Below are 17,339 nucleotides of genomic sequence, written 5' to 3'. Positions count from 1 at the left end.
AGGGGTTGAGTGTGTATGAGTGTGTGTGTATATATCCCACATCTGTTGCGGAGGTTAGAAGGAATTTGATATCTATTGTTTACAGGATTACAGGAAACAATATGAAGCTTTGTGGAAAATCGACTTATCCCATCAGTAGCTTTCAATCTAACTTGTAAATGCCAGGAGGTTTGTCATTATTGATCGATAACGATAATTTTTCCACCTCTCCCACACTAACTTTACAAAATTCAAACTTGCAATGCTTTTCTTTCATTATTTGTATTTTTTATGCATGAATTCAATTGCTCACTGTTCGTTGTTGGCATTTCCTGCCTACGTTTGCTCACCTTGCCAATGAAGTAATCATTAAAATAATTGGCAACATCAAATGGTTTTGTGATAAATAATTTAAATCAGATTAAATGATTATACAAAATTCTTGCAACCAAAGAATGTTATATATATGGGGAATACAACAGTCCCAGCTCTGCAGATTTTGCTGCGAAGAGACAGAATCATTAGAGTGTTTGTTTTGGTACTGTCCATACTGTATGTAGATTGTTTTAGTCGGAGGTCCAGGAATGCCTGAAAAATTGCAACATTTACCTGGAGCTAACTCTGCAGATAGCACTACTGGGTGATTTGAAAAGTCATAGTAAATCAATCATTAATATAATAATAATTTTAGCAAAAATGTTTATCTTTAATTTACAATCTGTAGAAACTATGAGAATAAGAAAGGTTCAAAACTTTAGTGAAACATCACAGTTAAAAATATATGTCAAATAGAAATCAACCTGGATGGCCTTCAGAAATAGATGCGCGGGGTTGAGGGTCGTGGAGGATTGGAAATCAACCTGGATGGCCTTCAGAAATAGATGCGCGGGGTTGAGGGTCGTGGAGGATTGGAAATCAACCTGGATGGCCTTCAGAAATAGATGCGCGGGGTTGAGGGTCGTGGAGGATTGGAAATCAACCTGGATGGCCTTCAGAAATAGATGCGCGGGGTTGAGGGTCGTGGAGGATTGGAAATCAACCTGGATGGCCTTCAGAAATAGATGCGCGGGGTTGAGGGTCGTGGAGGATTGGAAATCAACCTGGATGGCCTTCAGAAATAGATGCGCGGGGTTGAGGGTCGTGGAGGATTGGAAATCAACCTGGATGGCCTTCAGAAATAGATGCGCGGGGTTGAGGGTCGTGGAGGATTGGAAATCAACCTGGATGGCCTTCAGAAATAGATGCGCGGGGTTGAGGGTCGTGGAGGATTGGAAATCAACCTGGATGGCCTTCAGAAATAGATGCGCGGGGTTGAGGGTCGTGGAGGATTGGAAATCAACCTGGATGGCCTTCAGAAATAGATGCGCGGGGTTGAGGGTCGTGGAGGATTGGAAATGATGCAGACAATTACATTGATGGAAGCTACAAGATAGCTGGAATATTAAAGCAGATCTACCACCTAAAATAATTAAATTATAATACTTTTTTTAAAGTCCATAAACTGATTTATACTTTAGAACTGAGACGGTCTGAAAGGATAATAACATATTAGCCTGAAGGACATAAAATATCCCATCATAGCATTGTGAGAAGGGAAAAAAACACTGAGCCAAAAAAGACATTGCACGCATAAGTGAAATCTTGTGGGCCTTGGTGATTGTTTTCTGGCCCACCATCAAGGGAAGCCATGTGACAGAGTGCATGTGAGGGATGACATAGTTTCTATGTTCATGGTTTTATGTGTGTGGTGAATGAGTATGTATTTCTGTGTGTGTGTGTGTGTGTATCTGACTTACTGTCTGTGTGTGTGTATACAGTATCTGTGTTTCTGTCTGTCTGTCTGTCTGTGTGTGTGTGTGTGTGTGTGTGTGTGTGTGTGTGTGTGTGTGTGTGTGTGTGTTGATGCAAGAGATTGAAGCAGGCCAGGCTTAGTAATGATACCATGTAACTGGCCAGGATTAGTAATGATACCATGTAACAGGCTAGGCTTCGTAATGATACCATGTAACTGGCTAGGCTTAGTAATGATACCATGTAACAGGCCAGGATTCGTAATAATACCATGTAACTGGCTAGGCTTAGTAATGATACCATGTAACAGGCCAGGCTTCGTAATAATACCATGTAACTGGCCAGGCTTAGTAATGATACCATGTAACAGGCCAGGCTTCGTAATAATACCATATAACAGGCCAGTCTTCGTAATGATACCATGTAACTGGCCAGGCTTCGTAATGATACCATGTAAACAGGCCAGGCGTCGTAATGATACCATGTAAACAGGCCAGGCTTCGTAATGATACCATGTAACTGGCCAGGCTTAGTAATGATACCATGTAACTGGCTAGGCTTAGTAATGATACCATGTAACAGGTCAGGCTTCGTAATGATACCATGTAACAGGCTAGGCTTCGTAATGATACCATGTAACTGGCTAGGCTTCCTAATGATACCATGTAACTGGCTAGGCTTAGTAATGATACCATGTAACAGGCCAGGCTTCGTAATGATACCATGTAACAGGCCAGGCTTCGTAATGATACCATGTAAACAGGCCAGGCTTCGTAATGATACCATGTAAACAGGCCAGGCTTCGTAATGATACCATGTAAACAGGCCAGGCTTCGTAATGATACCATGTAACTGGCCAGGCTTAGTAATGATACCATGTAACAGGCCAGGCTTCGTAATGATACCATGTAACAGGCTAGGCTTCGTAATGATACCATGTAACTGGCTAGGCTTCCTAATGATACCATGTAACAGGCCAGGCTTAGTAATGATACCATGTAACTAGCTAGGCTTCGTAATGATACCATGTAACTGGCCAGGCTTTGTAATGATACCATGTAACAGGCCAGGCTTCGTAATGATACCATGTAACAGGCCAGGCTTCGTAATGATACCATGTAACAGGCCAGGTTTCGTAATGATACCATGTAACAGGCCAGGCTTATAAAATCACATTTTATTGGACACATACACATATTTAGCAGATGTTATTGCGGGTGTAGCAAAATGCTTGAAGTGTGTGTGTGTGTGTGTGTGTATGTGTGTGTGTGTGTGTATGTGTGTGTGTATGTGTGTGTGTATGTGTGTGTGTGTGTGTGTCTGTCTAAGTGTGAGGGTAAGTATATGCATGTGTGAGCGAAAAATGGGGGTCAATCTAATAGCAAAGCGCAGGGCCGGTGTAATGGATGCTGTGAATGAATGACTCACAGGGAGAGAAGAGCAAGGAACAGAAGGAGAGATAGAGGGAGGGATGAGGGAGGCGGAGGGATATAGATAGAACTCGACAGAAAAATCAGGGAGAGAGAGAGCTAAAGAAAGATCTGTCACGTCATTGCCAACATGTTAGGATCTTTTATGCGCTGCAAAATAATATGGACCATTGTCTTACATACAAAACACAGAAAGACCACATCTCAACAGTTATTCTGAATGCTCCAGTTCCAGGGATTTACTTCCAGTTCACTGAAGCAATTGATTTTCGAAGGAAAGGTGAAAACAAACAGAGAAATTCTTAAGAAATCAATTTCAGAGAGGTGATTAGTTTACTGTATTGTGTGTGTGTGTGTTTGTGTGTGTGTGTATATATATTTGTAGTGTGTGGTGCATGTGTTGGCCTGTGTTGTGTGTCTAAAGAGAGCCCTGGGGAAAGAGAAGAAGGCACTCGACTGTGGCCTTCCCTCTCTACTGTCACTGCAGGAGCAGGAGCCGTATTACAGATAACAAGCTAACTGTCACTGGACGAGACCTGAATGACTCAGTAGTGCCTAAAAAGGTGCCTGTTGCAGATGGTGGGGTGGGATGGTGTGTGTGTGCGTGTGTGCGTGTGTGTGTGTTGTGCAAAAGCCCTGTCTCACCTGTCAGAGTTTCACCCACAGACCCCACCTGTCACCTGTCACCTGTCGCCTGTCACCTTGTCATTCCAAAGGTCTAACGTCAAATGTCCGCCCCCACACACAGGACCTTTTGGTTCCAGCCTTCCCTGTCCCTCTGTCTAATCTCCCTGACACTAGGACCAGGGTCCATATGTATCAAGCATCTCAGAGTAGGAGTGCTGATCTAGGAGCAGTTCTGCCATATAGATCATAATGAACAAGATTACATTGATTGACAACTACTGTGAAAAATGACACTTTTACCTGATTTGTTTGATATTAATATAGCAGAGCGCCCTTAACCACTGCGCCACCCGGGAGGCCTTGGTCTCTTTTTCAAGGGAGACCTGGCCAAGAAGACAGCAACAATCAAAACATTACAGAATTAAAACATGCAACAATACAATACAATTCGAAACATGATCCAGCCTAAAAAAACAACATTTATATTCCTCTGTAACAGTCTCTCCCATTAAACATGTACATTAGTTCAGTGGCACTAACATATCTAGATGGAGCATGGCTTGTAGACTATTCCATACCTCTGGTGCACAAGAGGAGAAGGCAGTCTTACGTAATACTGGAAATGTCCTTGGGACTTTAAGTAGCAACCACCTAGCAGACCAGGTATGGTAACTGCTGGTGGTGGAGACCAGACTACAGAGGTAAAGAGGGAGTTTACCCAAAGGGCTTTGTAGATGAACACATACAAATGTAGCTTTCTGCTCATTTAAAGTGAGGTCCAACCCACCATTTGGTACAAGGTGCAATGGTGGGTGAGTGACTTGGCATTTGTAATAAAAGTGCAAGGATGCATGATAAACATAGTCCAGTCTCTGTAATACAGAGGAGGATGCATGATAAACATAGTCCAGTCTCTGTAATACAGAGGAGGATGCATGATAAACAGTGTCCCATTCTCTGTAATACAGAGGAGGATGCATGATAAACAGTGTCCCATTCTCTGTAATACAGAGGAGGATGCATGATAAACAGTGTCCCATTCTCTGTAATACAGAGGAGGATGCATGATAAACAGTGTCCCATTCTCTGTAATACAGAGGAGGATGCATGATAAACAGTGTCCCATTCTCTGGAATACAGAGGAGGATGCATGATAAACAGTGTCCCATTCTCTGTAATACAGAGGAGGATGCATGATAAACAGTGTCCCATTCTCTGTAATACAGAGGAGGATGCATGATAAACAGTGTCCCATTCTCTGTAATACAGAGGAGGATGCATGATAAACATAGTCCAGTCTCTGTAATACAGAGGAGGCTGCATGATAAACAGTGTCCCATTCTCTGTAATACAGAGGAGGATGCATGATAAACAGTGTCCCATTCTCTGTAATACAGAGGAGGATGCATGATAAACAGTGTCCCATTCTCTGGAATACAGAGGAGGATGCATGATAAACATAGTCCAGTCTCTGTAATACAGAGGAGGCTGCATGATAAACAGTGTCCCATTCTCTGTAATACAGAGGAGGATGCATGATAAACAGTGTCCCATTCTCTGTAATACAGAGGAGGATGCATGATAAACAGTGTCCCATTCTCTGTAATACAGAGGAGGATGCATGATAAACAGTGTCCCATTCTCTGTAATACAGAGGAGGATGCATGATAAACAGTGTCCCATTCTCTGGAATACAGAGGAGGATGCATGATAAACAGTGTCCCATTCTCTGTAATACAGAGGAGGATGCATGATAAACAGTGTCCCATTCTCTGTAATACAGAGGAGGATGCATGATAAACAGTGTCCCATTCTCTGTAATACAGAGGAGGATGCATGATAAACATAGTCCAGTCTCTGTAATACAGAGGAGGCTGCATGATAAACAGTGTCCCATTCTCTGTAATACAGAGGAGGATGCATGATAAGCAGTGTCCCATTCTCTGTAATACAGAGGAGGATGCATGATAAACAGTGTCCCATTCTCTGGAATACAGAGGAGGATGCATGATAAACATAGTCCAGTCTCTGTAATACAGAGGAGGCTGCATGATAAACAGTGTCCCATTCTCTGTAATACAGAGGAGGATGCATGATAAACAGTGTCCCATTCTCTGTAATACAGAGGAGGATGCATGATGAACAGTGTCCCATTCTCTGTAATACAGAGGAGGCTGCATGATAAACAGTGTCCCATTCTCTGTAATACAGAGGAGGCTGCATAAATATACAACAAGCCACCATAATCAATTACAGAGAGAAAAGTGGCCTGAACAAGCTTCTTTCTAGCCATAAGCAGGAAGATTATTACAAAAATAAAAACCCAATTTCAATTTAAGCTTCCTCAAAAGATGATGCATATGAACTTTAAAGGACAACTTGTCATCCAACAATATACCTAGGTATTTGTAGGATGACACTTTTTCAATGGATAAGCCACCAGATGTGACAATGCTAACCTTCTCTGTCTGAGTGCGAGCTCTGGTAAAGGTCATGAATTTTTTTTTTTGTACATTCAAGACCAGTTTGAGACCATAAAGGGAGGCTTGTGGTGACTGAAAAGCAGTCTGGAGCTCTTCAACAGCCTGAACCAGAGAAGGAGCACATGAATATATGACTGTATCATCTGCATACAGATACAACTCTGCTGGTTGCATCCCACGTCCCAAATCATGAATACAAATTGAGAACAAAACAGGAGCTAAAATGGAACCCTGGGGCACACCTTATTAATGTGATTATCAGCATATACACATTGTGTTCTGTCAGAAAGATAGTTCCTAAACCAATTTACTGCCCCTTCACTGAGACCAACGTTACTGAGTCTAGCTAGCAACAATTCATGGTCAGCTGAATCAAATGCCTTTGATAAATCAACAAAGCAGCACAACATTGCTTTTTATCAAGTACATTTATGATGTCATTTGCCACTGTCATAGCCTGCAGTTGTGGTGCTGTGCCCCGATCTAAAGCCTGACTGAACCCCGCTCGGTATGTTATTTTCAATTAAGGCATTTTTAAACTGTGAGTTCACTAGCGATTCATAGACTTTGGCCAGGATAGGGAGTTTGAAAATAGGACCATAGTTATTAGCATTTGAGGGATATCCACCCTTTAGCAATGGGCTGATAAGCTGATTTCCAAATGCTGGGTATGGAATTGGTTAAGAGACTCAAGTTGAAAATGTGAGCCACAGGTTCAATAACAATACCAGCTGCTATCTTTAAGAGGTAGGGGCCCATGTTGTCTGGACCTGCAGACGTTTCAGTGTCTATTGCCTTTAGTGCTTTATACACCTCAGTATAAGAAACAGGCTCAAAGTTAAAATGGCTCACACGAGGGCCATCATAGTTGACTGTAACAGAGCTTACATTAGAGACCTGGGCCCCACCATTATCAAAAACTGAACCAGCAGATATGAAGTGCTTGTTAAAAACCCCTACAATATTGGCATTATCCTTCACTTCATTCTAATTCATCATTACAACCTGACACTGATTTGATTAACTTTCAGAACTTGGTAGGGTTGTTTAGGTTCTCTGTGACTGCGTTTAGATAGAAATCTGATTTGGACTCCCTGAACAATCCTGTACATTTGTTTTTAGCACTCTGAAGGAGGGCTAGTCAACAGGAACATGAGTACATTTCTCTTTCAAATGAATTCTCCCAAGTTATCTGAAAAACAGGGATTGTCCCTTCCACTGACTCTACATTTCTTAACATCGGCATTCTTATCACAATATCTTGTGTATATATCTTGTTGTTAACACAGTGTCTTTGGACACTGTGTTAACAACCCTCCAGGCAAGCTTCAATGCCATACAACTCTCCTTCCGTGGCCTCCAATTGCTCTTAAATACAAGTAAAACTAAATGCATGCTCTTCAACCGATCGCTACCTGCACCTACCCGCCTGTCCAACATCACTACTCTGGACGGCTCTGACTTAGAATACGTGGACAACTACAAATACTTAGGTGTCTGGTTAGACTGTAAACTCTCCTTCCAGACCCATATCAAACATCTCCAATCCAAAGTTAAATCTAGAATTGGCTTCCTATTTCGCAACAAAGCATCCTTCACTCATGCTGCCAAACATACCCTTGTAAAACTGACCATCCTACCAATCCTCGACTTTGGCTATGTCATTTACAAAATAGCCTCAAATACCCTACTCAACAAATTGGATGCAGTCTATCACAGTGCAATCCGTTTTATCACCAAAGCCCCATATACTACCCACCATTGCGACCTGTACGCTCTCGTTGGCTGGCCCTCGCTTCATACTCGTCGCCAAACCCACTGGCTCCATGTCATCTACAAGACCCTGCTAGGTAAAGTCCCCCCTTATCTCAGCTCGCTGGTCACCATAGCATCTCCCACCTGTAGCACACGCTCCAGCAGGTATATCTCTCTAGTCACCCCCAAAACCAATTCTTTCTTTGGCCGCCTCTCCTTCCAGTTCTCTGCTGCCAATGACTGGAACGAACTACAAAAATCTCTGAAACTGGAAACACTTATCTCCCTCACTAGCTTTAAGCACCAACTGTCAGAGCAGCTCACAGATTACTGCACCTGTACATAGCCCACTTATAATTTAGCCCAAACAACTACCTCTTTCCCAACTGTATTTAATTTGTATTTATTTATTTATTTTGCTCCTTTGCACCCCATTATTTTTTATTTATACTTTGCACATTCTTCCATTGCAAAACTACCATTCCAGTATTTTACTTGCTATATTGTATTTACTTTGCCATCATGGCCTTTTTTGCCTTTACCTCCCTTCTCACCTCATTTGCTCACATTGTATATAGACTTGTTTATACTGCATTATTGACTGTATGTTTGTTTTTACTCCATGTGTAACTCTGTGTCGTTTTATCTGTCGAACTGCTTTGCTTTATCTTGGCCAGGTCGCAATTGTAAATGAGAACTTGTTCTCAACTTGCCTACCTGGTTAAATAAAGGTGTTCTCAACTTGCCTACCTGGTTAAATAAAGGTGTTCTCAACTAGCCTACCTGGTTAAATAAAGGTGTTCTCAACTAGCCTACCTGGTTAAATAAAGGTGTTCTCAACTAGCCTACCTGGTTAAATAAAGGTGTTCTCAACTTGCCTACCTGGTTAAATAAAGGTGTTCTCAACTTGCCTACCTGGTTAAATAAAGGTAAAATAAAAATAAAATAAAACAAACGGACACATATTTCATATAAAAACAGTCCCAGGCAGTGTAAACATCAGGAATCAGGCTTACTCTGTCAATATTATGGTACAGATCATGTAAGAACGCTTGCTCATCAAAATGTCTGTAGTGGGGTTTGGCTTTGGTCATTTTTGTATTTCTAACACAAGCAATTGCATAGTGATCACTGACATCATTACAGAAAATCCCAGTCAATGTGTATTTGTGAGGGGTATTCGGGAATGTCCAATAGTGTCACGCCCTGATCTGTATTACCTGTCTTTGTGATTGTCTCCACCCACCTCCAGGTGTCACCTGTTTTCCCCATTAGTCCCCAGTGTATTTATCCCTGTGTTTCCTGTCTCTCTGTGCCAGTTCGTCTTGTTTTGCCAAGTCAACCAGCGGTTTTCCAAGCTCCTATTTTTCCCAGTCTCAGTTTTTTTTCCTAGCCCTCCTGGTTTTTGACCTTTGCCTGTCCTGCTGCAGAATCCGCCTGCCTGACCACTCTGCCTGTCCTGACCTCGAGCCTGCCTATCCCCTGGTACTGTCTCGAGTCTGACCTGGTTTATGAACTCTCGCCTGTCCCTGACCTGTCTTTTGCCTACCCCTTTTGTTATAATAAATATCGGAGCTCAACCATCTGCCTCCTGTGTCTGCATTTGGGTCTCTCCTTGTGCCCTTATAAATCGTGTTGATTTGTTAGGTGCTCTGGGATTTAGTCTTGTAGGCGCATTCATTCATTTTGTGAGTTTAAGAGAGTCACACAGTTATTTAAAAGAGTCCGATACAGGCGTAAGCATGTTCAAGTCAACTGAAAGAATGAATTCAGTCATTTCGCTTGTGCAGGACATCAGAAAGAGTTATGTGCGCCTCCCAAGGGTGGTCTGTAGCAGCTACTACATGTGGGAGTCCTTATATACATTCACTTCCACTGGAAGCTTTTCAAAACGTTAGGCTTTGGTCATCGAGAATTTCAGAGGTGTTAACCTCACATCAATTGCAACCCCTCCTCCTTTACTCATCTAATTAATTCTAAAAACCGTGTAGAAATCAAGTTATTTGACACATTTCTTTAGCCAAATTTCTGATAAAATCATATCTGTGTTTGTCTTTTTGGCCCATAAAAATATTTTTTTAAATGTACTTCTGACATTAACCTGTAAGAGGCCAAAACCTGCTCTGTTTTTAAAACCATAGTGAGTCAGTAGAGATTGCATGGGATCCACCAGCCCAAGGTTTGGTCGCACATTACTAGAGATCAACAGTAAAAGCATAACAATACCTCTCAGTTGCCCAATGCGTGAGGACTTGACGGAGCCAGTACCAATGTCAATAAAACTAGTCTTTTGACACAGAAAGAAAGTAATTCAGTAGTTTGAGATTTTGGAAGTGTGCCATCAAGTGTAGATCCACTTGCGTTTGAGAGTGGTACAAATGCAGCTGCAGAGAGAGACCAAGTTCCTGGTGGTATTGACATTGTCACAGTCTTCCTCCTCGTCATCTGAAGAGGAGAGGCGAGAAGGATCAGAGGACCAATATGCGGCGTGGTTTGTGTTCATCTTGAATTTTAATAAAGAAAACACTGAACACTGAAACACACTATACAAAAACAATAAACGCAATAACGACCGTGAAGCTAAATGAGAACTGTGCTGAACACAAGCAATCAACATAGACAATCACCCACAAACAAACAGTGAAACCCAGGCTACCTAAGTATGATTCTCAATCAGAGACAACTAATGACACCTGCCTCTGATTGAGAACCATACTAGGCCGAAACATACAAATCCCCAAATCATAGAAAAACAAACATAGACTGCCCACCCCAAATCACGCCCTGACCATACTAAATAAATACAAAACAAAGGAAATAAAGGTCAGAACGTGACAGACATGATGGTCTCGTCGGAGTGTTTGCAAATTGTAGGGCATAAAGCAAAGAATTCACTCACCCATTGATCACTCAGCCTATTTAATCCAGGATGGCATTGAGTAAAGAGCAGTAACAGATACATTATTCTGGTTTTTAGAGGTCATCCAGAACAGGTGTGCAACAACCAGGAGAAGTTGTGTAGAACAACGTCAACATTATTCTATCTTCATGGTTAAACTCATCAGTATCCTGTGATGACAGGAGTATGGAACGGGCTTCGGCTTTATGTGGATTATTTTGTTTTATGATAATCCTTAATCTTGTTGACTCAGTCATGGGGGTTTATACACTATTAGAAAAAACGTTTTTTGAAAGGGTTCTTCGGCTGTCCCCAAAGGAGAACCCTTTTTGTTTCCAGGTAAAACAATTTTTGGTTCCAGGTAGAACCATTTTGGGTTCAATATAGAACCCTCTATGAAAGGGATTCTACATGGAACAAAAATGGTTCTACTTGGAGCCAACAAAGGTTCTTCTCCTCCAATGGGGACAGCCGAAGAACCCTTTTAAGTTCTTTTTTATAAGAGTGTAGTGAGGATGATTCTAATACAAGGAAAAACAAGTCATTCCCGTGATGGACAGTGAGAGAGAGACTAATATTAATTTCCCCCCCCATCTCAGCTAAAGTGGCTGTAGATTAGAACTACAGTGCCTTGCAAAAGTATTCATCTCCCTTGGCGTTTTTCCTATTTTGTTGCATTACAACCTGTAATTTAAATAGATTTTTATTTGGATTTCATGTAATGGACAAACACAAAATAGTCCAAATTGGTGAAGTGAAAAGAAAAAAAGAAAAAATGGAAAAGTGGTAACTGCAATATGTATTCACCCCCTTTGGTATGAAGCCCCTAAATAAGATCTGGTGCAACCAATTACCTTCAGAAGTCACATAATTTGTTAAATAAAGTCCACCTGTGTGCAATCTAAGTGTCACATAATCTGTCACATGATCTCAGTATATATACACCTGTTCTGAAAGGCCCCAGAGTCTGCAACACCACTAAGCAAGTGGCATCACCAAGCAAGCGACACTATGAAGCACAAGGAGCTCTCCAAACAGGTCAGGGACAAAGTTGTGGAGAAGTACAGATCAGGGTTGGGTTATAAAAAAATATCGGAAACTTTGAACATCCCACAGAGCACCATTAAATCCATTATTAGAAAATAGAAAGAATATGGCAACACACCTGCCATGAGAGGGCCACCCACCAAAACTCACAGAGTAGGAGACTCCCCAAACATATGGAAGAAGGTAACTCTGGTCTAAAATTGAGCTTTTTTGCCATCAAGGAAAACGCTATGTCTGGCGCAAACCCAACACCTCTCATCACCCCGAGGATACGATACCATCCCCACAGTGAAGCATGGTGGTGGCAGCATCATACTGTGGCAACGTTTTTCATCGGCAGGGACTGGGAAACTGGTCAGAATTGAAGGAATGATGGATGGCGCTAAATACAGGGAGATTCTTGAGGAAAACCTGTTCAGTCTTCCAGAGATTTGAGACTGGGACGGAGGTTCACCTTCCAGCAGGATAATGACCCGAAGCATACTGCTAAAGCAACACTCGAGTGGTATAAGGGGAAACATTTAAATGTCTTGGAATGGCCTAGTCAAAGCCCAGACCTCACTCCAATTGAGAATCTGTGGTATGACTTAAAGATTTCTGTACACCTGTCACGACTTCCGCCGAAGTCAGCTGCCCTCCTTGTTTGGGCGGCGTTCGGCGGTCGACGTCACCGGCCTTCTAGCCATCGCCACTCCATTTTTCATTTTTCCATTCGTTTTGTCTTGTTCCCCGCACACCTGGTTTACATTCCCTAATCACACTACATACAGTGGGGTAAAAAAGTATTTAGTCAGCCACCAATTGTGCAAGTTCTCCCACTTAAAAAGATGAGAGGCCTGTAATTTTCATCATAGGTACACTTCAACTATGACAGACAAAGTTAGAAAAAAAATCCATAAAATCACATTGTAGGATATTTTATGAATTTATTTGCAAATGATGGTGGAAAATAAGTATTTGGTCAATAACAAAAGTTTATCTCAATACTTATATACCCTTTGTTGGCAATGACAGAGGTCAAACGTTTTCTGTAAGTCTTCACAAGGTTTTCACACACTGTTGCTGGTATTTTGGCCCATTTCTCAATGCAGATCTCCTCTAGAGCAGGGATGTTTTGGGGCTGTTGCTGGGCAACGCGGGGGGGGGCAACTCCCTCCAAAGATTTTCTATGGGGTTGAGATCTGGAGACTGGCTAGGCCACTCCAGGACCTTGAAATGCTTCTTACGAAGCCTCTCCTTCATTGCCCTGGCGGTGTGTTTGGGATCATTGTCATGCTGAAAGACCCAGCCACGTTTCATCTTCAATGCCCTTGCTGATGGAAGGAGGTTTTCACTCAAAATCTCACGATACATGGCCCCATTCTTTCTTTCCTTTACACGGATCAGTCGTCCTGGTCCCTTTGCAGAAAAACAGCCCCAAAGCATGATGTTTCCACCCCCATGCTTCACAGTAGGTATGGTGTTCTTTGGAATAAACTCAGCATTCTTTGTCCTCCAAACACGACGAGTTGAGTTTTTACCAAAAAGTTATATTTTGGTTTCATCTGACCATATGACATTCACCCAATCTTCTTCTGGATCATCCAAATGCTCTCTAGCAAACTTCAGACGGGCCTGGACATGTACTGGCTTAAGCAGGGGGACACGTCTGGCACTGCAGGATTTGAGTCCCTGGCGGCATAATGTGTTACTGATGGTAGGCTTTGTTACTTTGGTCCCAGCTCTCTGCAGGTCATTCACTAGGTCCCCCCATGTGGTTCTGGGATTTTTGCTCACCGTTCTTGTGATCATTTTGACCCCACGGGGTGAGATCTTGCGTGGAGCCCCAGATCGAGGGAGATTATCAGTGGTCTTGTATGTCTTCCATTTCCTAATAATTGCTCCCACAGTTGATTTCTTCAAACCAAGCTGCTTACCTATTGCAGATTCAGTCTTCACAGCCTGGTGCAGGTCTACAATTTTGTTTCTGGTGTCCTTTGACAGCTCTTTGGTCTTGGCCATAGTGGAGTTTGGAGTGTGACTGTTTGAGGTTGTGGACAGGTGTCTTTTATACTGATAACAAGTACAAACAGGTGCCATTAATACAGGTAACAAGTGGAGGACAGAGGAGCCTCTTAAAGAAGACGTTACAGGTCTGCCAGAAATCTTGCTTGTTTGTAGGTGACCAAATGCTTATTTTCCACCATATTTTGCAAATAAATTCATTAAAAATCCTACAATGTGATTTTCTGGATTTTGTTTTCTCATTTTGTCTGTCATAGTTGAAGTGTACCTATGATGAACATTTACAGGCCTCTCTCATCTTTTTAAGTGGGAGAACTTGCACAATTGGTGGCTGACTAAATACTTTTTTGCCCCACTGTATATATATATTCCTCTGTTCCCCCATGTTCTTGTGTGGAATTGTTTTGTTTCATGTTCAGTGTGATGCGCCAGGCTGGTTGTTTCCACCCTGTGTATTCTTGTTGAACCCATTGGAGGTTTGATGACTAACGTTAGTTTTGTGACTGTATTTTGCGCGTTTCTCTTTTTGCATTTTTGCTGGAGGTTTGACGCAGTTGCGTCCGTTTGTTGTGCTTCTGCCCAAATAAAGAGTGCGCCTGATCACAACTCTCTGCTCTCCTGCACCTGACTTCAACACCAGTAATGCAGATGCTGACAACACCAGCAGAACCCATCCAACTTGAAGGAGAGGGAACAGTTTTGCCTTGAAGAATGGGCAAAAATCCCAGTGGGTAGATGTGCCAAGACATACCCTAAGAGACTTGCAGCTGTAATTTCTGCAAAAGATGACTCTATTGACTTTTGGGGGGGTGAATGGTTAAGCACCATCAAGTTTTCACTTTTTTTGTCTTGTTTCTTGTGTGTTTCACCATTTTTTAAATTTTGCATCTTCAAAGTGGTAGGCATGTTGTATAAATTAAATGATACAACCTCCCAGAAAATCCATTTTAATTCCAGGTTGTAAGGCAACAAAATAGGAAAAAATGCCAAGGGCGATGAATACTTTCTCAACCACTGTATGTTCATTTCACTGCCATTCCAACTCGCCCATTAGATGAGAATGTGTTTGGATCAGTACACATATATGCAAGCAGACAGACACACACACACACACACACACACACACACACTCACGCACACACTGCTGTGTAGGAAAATTCTCAGTAACAAAAGTGATCAAATTAAGATCCTACATCTGTACAAAATAAAAAATGTTTCCATGAATTCTCTCTCTTTCTCTGTCTATCTACTGTCAGCCCTCAAGGACCAGAGGGTTTTAAGTGGCAGTGTGGCACACAAAGCCATGCCAGCCTCATCTGTTCCTCTCAGACTTTCACCCAAAATAGGCACATCTTTCCTTTGAAACAGTCGAAACCAGTAGTATTTCTCTGCATCTTGCAACAACAAAGTCTGCATTTTGCATTAGGATTTAAACTGAACTAGCCTTATTTTCACCTAAGCAAGATGGTAGAGTGTTCGTGCAACTTCAACAGATTATATTGCATTTGTGTGTATGTGTGAACTAAATATCTCACCAATCCAGAGCCACACTCACACATGAATGAATACAACACTAGAATGAATACCTTTCTCTTCCAAAACCACAGAGGGAGAGCGAGAGAGAGCCATTGAAGTTTATTATAATGATGTAATAAGTGGTTCCTGTGTGTGTGTGTGTGTGTGTGTGTGCTTGCATGTGTGTGTGTGTGTCATTGTTTTCCTTCCTTTTTAGCAGAACATCATTAGCTTAGAGCTCAGCTGCTAAACCCACAGAAACCTTGAACCAATTTAACCATCCCTAAAAATGTACCACAGAGCACCCTGCCTTGGGGTATATTTTGGAAGATTTAGGACTATTCATCATTTTCCAACCTATCTGCTCCTTTTCCCAGGACACAGACCCACAGAAACTTATATTAGGAGATAAGGTTCTGGTAAAATGATTTAATCTGTCACTGTCGTAGGATCAATGTCACCTCGCTCCCTCTATTCCTATCTCTTTTTGTATTTTCACTCCTTCTACCTCTGTCTCTATCTGCTCTCTCCTTGCAACTCCCAGTCTTTTCTCCTTCTGTCTGTATCAGCTCTCTCCCTGCAACTCCCAGTCTTTTCTCCCTCTGTCTGTATCAGCTCTCTCCCTGCATCTCCCAGTCTTTTCACTCTCTGTCTGTATCTCCTCTCTCCCTGCAACTCCCAGTCTTTTCTCCCTCTGTCTGTATCAGCTCTCTCCCTGCATCTCCCAGTCTTTTCTCACTCTGTCTGTATCAGCTCTCTCCCTGCATCTCCCAGTCTTTTCTCCTTCTGTCTGTATCAGCTCTCTCCCTGCATCTCCCAGTCTTTTCTCCCTCTGTCTGTATCAGCTCTCTCCCTGCATCTCCCAGTCTTTTCTCCTTCTGTCTGTATCAGCTCTCTCCCTGCATCTCCCAGTCTTTTCTCCCTCTGTCTGTATCAGCTCTCTCCCTGCATCTCCCAGTCTTTTCTCCCTCTGTCTGTATCAGCTCTCTCCCTGCATCTCCCAGTCTTTTCTCCCTCTGTCTGTATCAGCTCTCTCCTGCATCTCCCAGTCTTTTCTCCTTCTGTCTGTATCAGCTCTCTCCCTGCATCTCCCAGTCTTTTCTCCCTCTGTCTGTATCAGCTCTTTCCCTGCATCTCCCAGTCTTTTCTCCTTCTGTCTGTATCAGCTCTCTCCCTGCATCTCCCAGTCTTTTCTCCCTCTGTCTGTATCAGCTCTCTCCCTGCATCTCCCAGTCTTTTCTCCCTCTGTCTGTATCAGCTCTCTCCCTGCATCTCCCAGTCTTTTCTCCCTCTGTCTGTATCAGCTCTCTCCCTGCATCTCCCAGTCTTTTCTCCCTCTGTCTGTATCAGCTCTCTCCCTGCATCTCCCAGTCTTTTCTCCCTCTGTCTGTATCAGCTCTCTCCCTGCATCTCCCAGTCTTTTCTCCTTCTGTCTGTATCTGCTCTCTCTCTGCATCTCCCAGTCTTTTCTCCTTCTGTCTGTATCAGCTCTCTCCCTGCATCTCCCAGTCTTTTCTCCTTCTGTCTGTATCTGCTCTCTCTCTGCATCTCCCAGTCTTTTCTCCCTCTATCTGTATCTCCTCTCTCCCTGCAACTCCCTGTATTTTCTTTCTCTGTCTGTATCAGCTCTCTCTCTGCATCTCCCTGTAACGATTGTTGTCGGGAGAAGGAGAAGAGGACCAAAGTGCAGCGTGGTAAGTGTTCATGTTACTTTTATTTAAACTGAACACAAAACAAAATAACAAAGGGAATGAACGAAAACGAAACAGTCCTGTCAGTTGCAGAAACACAAAACAGAAAACAACTACC

At 42.5% G+C, this 17,339-nt stretch overlaps 1 protein-coding gene across 1 annotated transcript in view; it reads right to left on the bottom strand.

Moving 5' to 3' along the window:
• The window catches only part of LOC109888670 (transmembrane protein 100), a 17,523-nt gene extending 7,000 nt beyond the window's left edge, over window positions 1-10,523 (bottom strand). Inside the window, exon 1 of the mRNA XM_031804815.1 lies at window positions 10,292-10,523. The gene's annotated coding sequence lies outside the window, so the exon portion shown is untranslated. The remainder of the gene's footprint in view (window positions 1-10,291) is intronic.
• Window positions 10,524-17,339: the final 6,816 nt, after the last annotated feature.

This window comes from Oncorhynchus kisutch, linkage group LG25 (genome assembly GCF_002021735.2).
Source record: "Oncorhynchus kisutch isolate 150728-3 linkage group LG25, Okis_V2, whole genome shotgun sequence".
NCBI lineage: Eukaryota > Metazoa > Chordata > Actinopteri > Salmoniformes > Salmonidae > Oncorhynchus > Oncorhynchus kisutch.
The sequence above is the reverse complement of the archived record's forward strand: the minus strand, read 5'-3'. Positions and strand labels throughout refer to the sequence as shown.